This window comes from Coregonus lavaretus, assembly GCF_964263955.1.
Source record: "Coregonus lavaretus genome assembly, contig: HAP1_SCAFFOLD_3803, whole genome shotgun sequence".
Classification (NCBI taxonomy): domain Eukaryota; kingdom Metazoa; phylum Chordata; class Actinopteri; order Salmoniformes; family Salmonidae; genus Coregonus; species Coregonus lavaretus.
Window position 1 is genome coordinate 1 of NW_028162265.1, and position 8,660 is coordinate 8,660.

The 8,660-nt window shown below is 49.9% G+C and overlaps 1 pseudogene across 1 annotated transcript; it reads left to right on the top strand.

Annotated features, from left to right (window-relative positions):
- The first annotated feature begins 4,633 nt into the window (after nucleotides 1–4,633).
- Nucleotides 4,634–7,770, top strand: LOC311119407 (putative ribonuclease ZC3H12B; annotated as a pseudogene). The gene is made up of 3 exons: nucleotides 4,634–5,749; nucleotides 5,902–7,250; nucleotides 7,292–7,770. The product of its transcript is annotated as a putative ribonuclease ZC3H12B (transcript).
- The last annotated feature ends 890 nt before the right edge of the window (nucleotides 7,771–8,660 follow it).

Sequence of the window (8,660 nt, forward strand, 5' to 3'; positions counted from 1 at the left end):
ATTCGATCTCCCTCCCTCTTTCTCTCTCTCTCTCTCTCTCTCCCTGTCTCCCTCACTCCCTCTCTCTCTCTCTCTCTCTCTCTCTCTCTCTCTCTCTCTCTCTCTCTCTCTCTCTCTTCTCTCTCTTCTCCTCTCTCTCTCTCTCTCTCTTCTCATTCGATCTCCCGCTTTCTCTCTCTCTCTTTCTATCTTTGACGGGTCGTGGAGAAAGAGAGCGAGATCAGGATGGTGGAACAATCATAGTAATACTGTCACACCCTGATCTGTTTCACCTGTCTTTGTGCTTGTCTCCACCCCCCCCCCCTCCAGGTGTCTCCCATCTTCCCCATTATCCCCAGTGTATTTATACTGTGTTCTCTGTTTGTCTGTTGCCAGTTCAACTCGTCTCGTCAAGCCTACCAGCGTATTCTTCGTACTCCTTGTTCTAGTTTTTTTAGCTTTCTGCCTGCACTGAGCCTGAGCCTGCCTGCCGTTCTGTACCTTACGGACTCTGCCCTGACTACCGACCTCTGCCTGCCCCGACCCTGCCTGCCCCTCTGTACCTTACGGACTCTGCCCTGGACTACCGACCTCTGCCTGCCCTTGACCTGTCCTTTGCCTGCCCCCTGTTTATATAATAAACGTCCGTTATTCGAACTGTCTGCATCTGGGTCTTTTCCTGAGCCTTGATAAATAAATCACTAGGCAAGTCAACTTCTCCCTCTGTGACTTGGAAGTCAGACACCTTCTGACACAGTTTGGGGCCAGCCTTTCACTTTCCACCTCTCATCAGTGTGTTATCAGGAGCCATCCAGCCAACACTTCACTCTGATGGCAGCTCAAGAGAGATGCAGTAAAACCCTAAAACCTGCATTAGAAACCTGCCGTCTGAGTTGGGACCCAGCAGTCTGTCAGTGTTGGGACCCAGCAGTCTGTCAGTGTTGGGACCCAGCAGTCTGTCAGTGTTGGGACCCAGCAGTCTGTCAGTGTTGGGACTCCCAGCAGTCTGTCAGTGTTGGGACCCAGCAGTCTGTCAGTGTTGGGACTCCCAGCAGTCTGTCTGAGTTGTGACTCCCAGCAGTCTGTCAGTGTTGGGACCCAGCAGTCTGTCAGTGTTGGGACCCAGCAGTCTGTCAGTGTTGGGACCCAGCAGTCTGTCAGTGTTGGGACTCCCAGCAGTCTGTCAGTGTTGGGACCCAGCAGTCTGTCAGTGTTGGGACCCAGCAGTCTGTCAGTGTTGGGACCCAGCAGTCTGTCTGAGTTGGGACCCAGCAGTCTGTCAGTGTTGGGACCCAGCAGTCTGTCAGTGTTGGGACCCAGCAGTCTGTCAGTGTTGGGACCCAGCAGTCTGTCAGTGTTGGGACTCCCAGCAGTCTGTCAGTGTTGGGACCCAGCAGTCTGTCAGTGTTAAGACCCAGCAGTCTGTCAGTGTTAAGACCCAGCAGTACAGTGCCTTCAGAAAGTATTCAGACCCCTTGACTTTTTCCACATTTTGTTACGTTACGGCCTTATTCTAAAATTGATGTAATCGTTTTTTCCCCCCTCGCCAATATACACACAATACTCCATAATGACAAAGCAAAAACAGGTATTTGACATTTTTGCTAATTTATAAAATAAAATAAAATGAAATGCCACATTTACATAAGTATTCAGACCCTTTACTTAGTACTTTGTTGAAGCACCTTTGGCAGCGATTATAGCTTTGAGTCTTCTTGGGTATGACGCTACAAGCTTGGCACACCTGTAATTGGGGAGTTTCTCCCATTCTTTTCTGCAGATCCTCTCAAGCTCTGCCAGGTTGGATGGGGAGCGTTGCTGCACAGCTATTTTCAGGTCTCTCCAGAGATGTTCGATCTGATTCAAGTCCGGGCTCTGGCTGGGCCACTCAAGGACATTCAGAGACTCCTGCGTTGCCTTGGCTGTGTGCTTAGGGTCGTTGTCCGGTCGGAAAGTGAATCCTCGCCCCAGTCTGAGGTCCTGAGCGCTGTGGAGCAGGTTTTCATCAAGGATCTCTCTGTACTTTGCTCCGTTCATCTTTGCCTCGATCCTGACTAGTCTCCCAGTCCCTGCCGCTGAAAAAGATCCCCCCAGCATGATGCTGCCACCACCATGCTTCACCGTAGGGATGGCGCCAGGTTTCCTCCAGACGTGACGCTTGGCATTCAGGCCAAAGAGTTCAATCTTGGTTTCATCAGACCAGAGAATCTTGTTTCTCATGGTCTGAGAGTACTTTAGGTGCCTTTTGGCAAACTCCATGCAGGCTGTCATGTGCCTTTTACTGAGGAGTGGCTTCCGTCTGGCCACTCTACCATAAAGGCCTGATTGGAGGAGTGCTGCGGAGATTGTTGTCCTTCTGGAAGGTTCTCCCATCTCGACAGAGGAACTCTAGAGCTCTGTCAGAGTGACCATCAGGTTCTTGGTCACCTCCCTGAACAAGGCCCTTCTCCCCCGATTGCTCAGTTTGGCCGGGCGGCCAGCTCTAGGAAGAGTCTTAGTGGTTCCAAACTTCTTCCATTTAAGAATGATGGAGGCTACTGTGTTCTTGGGGACCTCAATGCTTCAGAAATGTTTTGGTACCCTTCCCCAGATCTGTGCCTCGACACAATCCTGTCTTTGAGCTCTACGGACAATTCGTTCAACGTCATGGCTTGGTTGTTGCTCTGCCATGCACTGCCAACCGTGGGACCTTATATAGACAGGTGTGTGCCTTTCCAAATCATGTCCAATCAATTGAGTTTAACACAGGTGGACTCCAATCAAGTTGTAGAAACATCTCAAGGATGATCAATGGAAACAGGATGCACCTGAGCTCAATTTTGAGTCTCATAGCAAAGGGTCTGAATACTTATGTAAATAAGATATTTCTGGTTTATATATTTAACACATTTGCAAACATTTCTAAAAACCTGTTTTCGCTTTGTCATTATGGGGTATTATGTGTAGATTGATGAGGATTTTATTTTATTTAATCAATTTTAGAATAAGGCTGTAATGTAACCAAATGTGGAAAAAGTCAAAGGGGTCTGAACACTTTCCGAAGCCACCGCATGTCTGCAGTGTGTGTGTCTGTGGGATGGCACTGTATCTGCAGACCAGCTATGCCACCAGTCGTCTCCGCATTGGAGCATAATTACAGCTGTGCCAGTCTGTCATTACACTGGGACAAAGCTATTGCTGGGCTGCTGGAGGTAGCTGACAGGCTCACTCACACACAGACGTTCATAAATGCAGCAAAACACTCACTGACTTCAACGTGCACAGTGACACTCTCAGCCCCTTCTGTCTGTACCGGAAGCTTGCAGTCTGGATAACCACACTAGCTACTCTCATCAAGTGTCTATATATAGGATCGTACAAAAGGCTGATGTATTTCTGTCAGTGTGGAGCGAGAGAAGACAGACTACTGTCTCCTAATGACCAAAGTGGTATATATTAGGTTATATGAGAGAATGAAAGAAATTAAGATTAGATTTCTTTCTCTTCCAGAGGAGAGTGGCGTCTTCACTCCAAAGAGGGGCGCCCAGTGCATTAGGCTCCACATTATTGAAAGCACACGCACGCATGCACCAAACGCACGCACACAAACACGCTAGTGCCCACACAGACACACACACAGACACACACACACACACAGACACACACACACAGACACACAGTTCCATTCTGGCTTAGAACGCAGTCTCTCTCTCTCCAACAAAGCTTCTTCTCAAAACATCTTGAGACTTACATAAACAATAACATAACATTACTCTGACACGGTCTCTCTCTTACTCACCCCCCCTCCCTCACACACACACACACACACACACACAAGCAACCCCTTCCCTATCCCGACCACCCCAACACACACACACACACACATGCCCCCACACCACTGCCTTCTCCGTCTTTGATCACTGGTCCAGTCTTCTCTCTGGAGCCCCAGTCTGAATTCCTTCCTATCATTCTGGGATAATTCAAACGTTTCCTGGTACATATGAGACAGCGTACACCACCACGATCCCTGGCTTCCCTCTCTCCTCCTCCTCTCTCCTCCTCCCTCTCTCCTCCTCCCCTCTCCTCCTCCTCTCCCTCCATTGTCTCTGGTCTTTAATCAGGCCACCGTGGTGCGTTGTCTCGGCCTGGGAAAATGTCTCGGCCGCGGTCCTAAGTGTCTGTTAGGAGATATACCAGAGATCACTGGGACTGTGAGGGATGCAGTGTGTGTGTGTGTGTGTGTGTGTGTGTGTGTGTGTGTGTGCGTGCGTGCGTGCGTGCGTGTTGTGTGTGTGTGTGTGTGTGTGTGTGTGTGTGTGTGTGTGTGTGTGTGTGTGTGTGTGTGCATGTGTGTTTACGTGTGTGCGTGTGCGACTGTGCGTGTGTTTGCATTCGTGTGTGTGACTGGAGTCCTTTGTGCCAGCTTACCGTATAACAGCACTCTGGGTGACGAGGGTGACCATACTCTAGATTGTGGCTCATCACACTATCTGGTATGATATTTAGCTAGCTGTGTTTATTTGCTGTAATGTTCGTGAATAGACTAACAGCTAGCTAGTTATATAACTTAAATATCTCTTCTACTTTACTAAATTCTGAACAGAACATCACAGCTAAGCAATTCGTTAGACAGCTGAGTGCGTTGTATTCGTGGGTCGTTGATTTATCATAATAAATGGTTTTGGAGCTGGCAGTGCCCGCAAATGCAGGCCCATTGCTTCACCGCTCCATCCAGCACATTGAGCGTATTTTCCGAGGTGAGGATCAGCTACGGATCCGCTGAGTCAAACTGCGATAGCACAAATATCAGCACCAGCAATATAATCATAGGGCACCAAGGCAAAAGATTACATAGTGTCCTTAATTTCACCAGCTCACCGAAAGAGAGAGCGTCTAACGTTGGCTTTACACAAACAGCTGCGCTGAAAGTCAGCCATCGAGTACGATTCTCAGGCTGAGGTGGAGGTGAGGGAGCACGTGATGGACATCTCAGGTGGTGAGAGGAATGTGATGACGGCATGGTCGACGGTGGAGAAGATCAACATGGAGAAACACCCATGCAGGGAAGACTGAGTACCCAGCAGCCCAGCGGGGAGTCAGAGGAGGGAGGCAGCTCAGAGAGCGAGTCAGTGCCACCAAGCCTCACCGGCAGCTCTGTCGCTCTCCATGCCTGGACCGGCCCAGCTTCTCCCAGAGCAGCACTCTGCCGGAGCTCCGCCCTGACGACACCAAGGCCGCCGCAGTGCTCAAACATGCCAGCGACAAGGAGTACCAAACCAAGACGGAGTTTGCCTTGAAGCTGGGATACTCAGGTGAACAGGTGGAGACAGTGCTGAACAAGTTAGGGGCTGCTGCCCTCATCAATGACATTCTGGCGGAGCTTGTAAGGCTTGGTAATAAAGGAGAACCGGAAGTTCAAGCCAGCGTTAACACCGGCACGTTCGTCTCCCGTGGAGGCCCCCTGTGTCAAAGAGGCTGTCAGTCCGGAGGTGTCACTGGAAGATGATTCCGTGGATCCTTATGATAATCTCAGGCCTCTTTGTCATTGACGGATCAAATGTGGTGATGAGCCATGGAAACAAAGAGGTTTTCTCTTGCCTTGTTATCCAATTGGCTGTTGACTGGTTTGTGGAGAAAGGACACAAAGACATCACAGTGTTTGTTCCTGCCTGGGGGGAAAGAGCAGTCGAGGCCTGATGCCCCCCATTTCAGACCAAGACATTTTGCAGAAGCGAGATAATAATAATAAGCCATTTAGCAGACGCTTTTATCCAAAGCGACTTACAGTCACGTGCGCATACATTTTTACGTATGGGTGGTCCCGGGGATCGAACCCACTACCCTGGCCTTTCAAGCGCCGTGCTTTACCAATTGAGCTACAGAGGACCACAAAAAAAAAAAGATAAAGAAAATATCCTAGTGTTCTATCTCCTTCCCATCTAGAAGAGTGGTGCGCTACGATGATCGCTTCATAGTGAAGCCGGCCTGTGACTCTGATGGCATTACTGAACGAGAAGAACGAGAAGCTTACAGAACGACTTACAGAACGACTTACAGAACGAGAAGCCGGAGTGGAAGAAGTTCACAGAGGAGCGGCCGCTGATGTACTCGTTTGTCAATGATAAATTCGTGCCACGTGATGATCCTTTAGGAAGACATGGTCCAAGTTTAGAGAATTTCCTCCGCAAGCGTCCTGTTGTTCCAGAGCATAAAAAGCAACCCTTTCCATATGTGAAAAAATGCACTTATGGACATAAGTGCAAGTACTATCACCCAGAGCGTGCAAACCAGCCTCAGCGGTCAGTGGCTGATGAACTGAGGGCGTTTGCCAAGTTGTCTGCTGTGAAGAGAATGAGCGAGGGGGCCCTGGCCAAGTGTGGCACTGGACCCACCACAGCTAAGGGGGACAGTGGCTCTGAGGCTAACCTTGTGGCCCCCAAGCGCCAGTCCGATCCTAGCATCCGCTCAGTGGCCCTGCGAGCCAGAGGAGAGACTGTCTGCTGTCCGTAAGCCCGAGGCGAATTCTGTGCCTTCCCTCGTGTCTGCCCTCAGCGTGCCCACCATGCAGCCTGCCAAGAGCCACGCGGCTGGTGCTTTGAACACGCGATCAGCCAGGCCGGCTCCCTCCAGTTCACCCACAGCTCCCCTGGAGAACATGTCTAGTGTACAGCACCCACACCCACCCATCCTAGTCAACCAACAGCCACGGCGCTTTCCGTCACTTACAGTGAACAGTTTCCTAAGTACGATTCTGTGCGCACGGACCACGGATACTGCTCTATGCTTAGTGATTTTTCTAACATGAGCATGAGCGGCATGCACAACGTGGACAGCTTCTGTAGCATGGAGCATGAGCACGGGGTTTATCGGAGAAATCCCAGCCAGCATTGCCCTGAGCCCTGCCTCAGCCACTCCAACAGTGACTCCTTCTCCTCTTATGGGGAATTATACATGAGCTCAGAGGACAGTAGCCTGGATGAGAGCATGAAGGGGCGGCAGCAGCAGTCTCCTGCACAGAACAGACTCCAGGCCTTCTCCCATGGGGGGGGGGGGGGGGGGGGGGGTTCCACCACGAAGCAATGACCCGGGTGCAGAGCTATGGCCCTGAGGAGCCTAAGCAGGGTCCAAGTGGGAAGCAGTCCATATCCCACCTGGCACCCTGTTGTTGGGGGCCAGGTCCAGCTGCCCATGGGGACTACCCCTTACCTCAGAATGTCCTCCCGTCACAGTCCTCGCAGCCGGGACGCTCCCTGGGCATGACACGCATGGACAGCATCTCAGACTCCCCCCACGGAGACCCCCCACGGAGACCCCCCACGGAGACCCCCCACAGCGGAGACCCCCCACGGAGACTCCCCACAGCGGAGACCCCCCACGGAGACCCCCCACAGCGGAGACCCCCCACGGAGACCCCCCACGGAGACCCCCCACAGCGGAGACCCCCCACGGAGACCATCCACTGTGCCGCGAACAGCACGCCAGCTGGGACCCGCTGCCCTGCGGCCAGTGAATCCTATGGATACCACTCGTACCCCCACTGAGTAACAGCCTGATGCAGCCGTGTTGTGAGCGGGTGATGGTCCGCAAGCATGCCTGACAAGATGGAGCAGATCTGTGGGAGAACCCGCCTCAAGCTGAGCACCAGGAGCGCCACGTCATCCCAGAGCACCAGTACCAAACATACCGCAACCTCTGCAACATCTTCCCCGGGCTTTCGTGGTGCACTCTTGTCATGGAGGAAAAACCCTCATCTAATGGACCCACAACAACTTCGCTGCCGTCATTGTCACGAAGCTGAGGTCTTGCCATTAAGTGTTTTCATTTCATTTTTGAAGCGACAATTGTCTGAATAGTATTATTTGATTGTCATCCAAACAATTTCTCCTCATGAAATTCAGAATCCCAAAATCATTGTAATCAAATGTAAGGGAAAACTTTGATGGTAATACTTCTTATTTGAATTGAAACGTCATCCATCCTTTGATACATTGAGGAATTAGTTCACTATACCTACATCCTCTGTAGCTCAATTGGTAGAGCACGGCGCTTGTAACGCCAGGGTAGTGGGTTCGATCCCCGGGACCACCCATACGTAAAAATGTATGCACACATGACTGTAAATTGCTTCGGATAAAAGCGTCTGCTAAATGGCAGATTATTATTATATTACATAATATTGTGCATATCTGACACTGATGTAAATACTATGGGACTTCATCGTTTATTGTGCAGTGATTTGTGGTAAATGACAGAGGGAAGTGAGTGCAACCGTACCTCAGAGCATGAACTTTGACATTTTAACGGTCTTACATCTGAATGACCTCACTGCTCCAGTCATTGTTTAATGGATTTCAATGAATATCCTAATGTAGTCGAGGTCAGTCTCTTTTGCTTTTTTAAATGTTAAGCTAATGTAAGTATTTAGAATGATGTACATTTTCTCAATCTCACTTTTTACAAAGCTACTATTTTGGTAGAACTTGCGTATATAAGCAAGCCAAACTAGGACTAGGAAAGATCAGACTTAAAAAAAACGCCTGTGACACATTTGACACATGAAAGCCGTTTCAAAGCTGCTGAAATAATGCAAAAAAAAAAGATAGATAATTGACCATGTCATTATAAAGCGATTAAAGTTTTGATGCAGACAATTGATTGGATAATAGTGTAACATCACCCCAGTGTTGTGAGCCTTTCCTATT